The sequence below is a fragment of the Apodemus sylvaticus genome, chromosome X (assembly GCF_947179515.1).
Source record: "Apodemus sylvaticus chromosome X, mApoSyl1.1, whole genome shotgun sequence".
Taxonomy (NCBI): domain Eukaryota; kingdom Metazoa; phylum Chordata; class Mammalia; order Rodentia; family Muridae; genus Apodemus; species Apodemus sylvaticus.
Genome location: NC_067495.1, coordinates 98,016,387 through 98,019,185, shown reverse-complemented (window position 1 = coordinate 98,019,185; position 2,799 = coordinate 98,016,387). Strand labels below are relative to the sequence as shown.

Genomic DNA, 2,799 nt, shown 5'->3' with positions numbered 1-2,799 from the left:
TGGAGATGCCGGGAATCGAACCCGGGACCACATGCATCCAAAGCATGGGCTCAAACCTCAAAGCTACATCTCCAGCCTGGCAACTTGCCAGGTTTATAGCCTATATCAATAATGAGTGACCAAAACTGCATTTATAGGGATTGAAAGAATCTGCAGCACATCTTTATATGATTTGTTGCTTTCTAATTTATGATGTTTGTGGGATTTTTTTTTTGCAATCTTTTCTTTTTTTTTATTCGATATAATTTATTTACATTTCAAATGATTTCCCCTTTTCTAGCCCCCCACTCCCCAAAAGTCCCATAAGCCCCCTTCTCTCCCCCTGTCCTCCCACCCACCCCTTCCCACTTCCCCGTTCTGGTTTTGCCAAATACTGCTTCACTGAGTCTTTCCAGAACAAGGGGCCACTCCTCCTTTCTTCATGTACCTCATTTGATGTGTGGATTATGTTTTGGGTATTCCAGTTTTCTAGGTTAATATCCACTTATTAGTGAGTGCATACCATGATTCACCTTTTGAGTCTGGGTTACCTCACTTAGTATGATGTTCTCTAGCTCCATCCATTTGCCTAACAATTTCATGAATTCATTGTTTCTAATGGCTGAATAGTAGCATAAGGGAAACTACCACCAGCCAGAAAGCAGAGCTTTACTCAAGCTGTGAATAAAACATACCTAGAGGCGTGCATGGCCCAGGCTCTCCTCATTAGACTAGGTCTCCATGGAAACATTGTCATGGTTATAGAGCAACATTGTTGCACTTGTCATAGATGAGGTCTTTTATATTCCTCAGGAGATTATGGAGATATGCTAGGTTGTGTCACTCTGTATAAAAAGAAACCCAAAAAGGAAAAGTAAAGATTTGGAGATGCCGGGAATCGAACCCGGGACCACATGCATCCAAAGCATGGGCTCAAACCTCAGAGCTACATCTCCAGCCTAGCAACTTGACAGGTTTATAGCCTATATCAATAATGAGTGAACAAAACTGCATTTATAGGGCTTGAAAGAATCTGCAGCACATCTTTATATGATTTGTTGCTTTCTAATTTAAGATGTTTGTGGGATTTTTATGTTTTTCTTCTATGCGAACAGAATCTCTTTTCAATGAAAAGAAAATAGTATTAGCAACAAGAAATTCTGTGTTCCTTAAAACACGGCATACATACAATACATTGAGAGGATTGTGTGAAATTAATTATAATGGCTTTCTGTAGGTTTAGTAAGAACCGGCCAGGGTGGGGCAGACGTTGGGAAGATGGCATTGCAAGGTTGGGTCCCCTATTGCTAGGGCTGCCCTTAGCCTTGTGTGCCTCCCTTGGGGGAAAGATACCAGGAGCTCTTGGGGACCGAGGCCGGCATCCCTTTACCATGTCAAGTAGTGCCAAAGCTTGGAAATCCCTGGTTCTTGTTTGTTCCTTTATAATCCCGTTCCCCTGGATCTCTGGCCCTCTCTCCTATCCTGTTGCACCATCAGGAAGGTCAGTGGCCTGAACTCAAGCTTGAATAAAGACTCTCATGTGCTTGCATAGGATTCCTGGTTCCTTGTGCTCTCTTTGGGGTTTTCATGATCTGGGTACAACACTACGTCTTCAGGTAGAACTCTTTCCAGTTTTCTGAGGAACCACCAGATTGACTTCCACCAGCTTGCAATCCCACCAGCAAAGGAGGAGTGTTCGTCTTTCTCCACATCCTCACCAGCATCTACTGTCTCCTGAGATTTTTATCTTAGCCATTCTAACTGGTGTGAAGTGGAATCTCATGGTTGTTTTGATTTGCACTTCTCCGGTGACTAAGGACTTTGAACATTTCTTTAAATGCTTCATGGCCATTTGAGATTCCACTTTTGTAAATTAGTTTTCTGTTTAGATGTGTACTCCAATTATTAATTGGGTTATTTGTTTTTTGGTAGTTTAACTTGTTATGTTCATTTATATTTTGGATGTGCAACCTCTGTCCAATGTAGGGTTACTGAAGATTGTTTTTCCTAATCTATACATTGTTCTTTTGATGTATTGATGGTCACTTTTGCCTTACAGGAGCTTTTCAGTTTCATGACGTTCCATTGGTTAATTGTTGCTCTTAGAGCATGAGCCACTGGAGTCCTTTTTAGAAAAATTTTCTCTGTGCCAATGAGTTTGAGGCTCTTTCCAAATTTCTCTTCTTTTAGATCCAGTGTATCTGGCTTAGTTTTGAGGTCCTTGATCCACTTGGACTTGAGCTTTGTGCAAAGTGACAAATATGGGTCTATTTTCAGTTTTTTACATAGAGACTGCCAGTTATATCAGCACCATTTATTGAAGACTCACTATTTTCCCCCTGTATGTTTTTGGGTTCTTTGTCAAATTTCAAGTGTCAATAGGTATATGGGATAACTTCTGGGTCTTTGATTCTATTCCATTGATTGAACTGTGTGTCTTTGCACCCATAACCCCCTAGGTCTTTATCACTATTACTTTGTAGTACAGCTTGAGGTCAGGGATGGTGATTTCCCCAGAAGTTCTTTCATTGTTGCAAATTGTTGGGGTTATTCTTGATATTTTGTCTTTCCATAAGGAGTGGAGAATTGATCTTCCCATGTCTGTGAAGAATTCTGTTGGAATTTTGATGGGGATTAGATTGAATCTACATATTTCCTTTGGTAAGATGGCCATTTTCGTTATGTTAATATTGCCATTCCATGAGCATGGGGGATTTTCTGAGGTCTTCTTCAACTTCTTTTCTCAGGGATGTGAAGTTCTGTCATACACATCTTTCACTTGCTTGGTTAGAGTTACACTGAGATACCTATTGTTATTTG

General features: G+C 40.6%; 2 non-coding genes across 2 annotated transcripts; both read right to left on the bottom strand.

Moving 5' to 3' along the window:
- Trnap-ugg (transfer RNA proline (anticodon UGG)) lies at window positions 1–73 on the bottom strand. The gene has a single exon. It is a non-coding gene; the product is annotated as a tRNA-Pro (tRNA).
- Window positions 74–862: 789 nt separating this feature from the next.
- Trnap-ugg (transfer RNA proline (anticodon UGG)) lies at window positions 863–935 on the bottom strand. Its single transcript has one exon. It is a non-coding gene; the product is annotated as a tRNA-Pro (tRNA).
- Window positions 936–2,799: the final 1,864 nt, after the last annotated feature.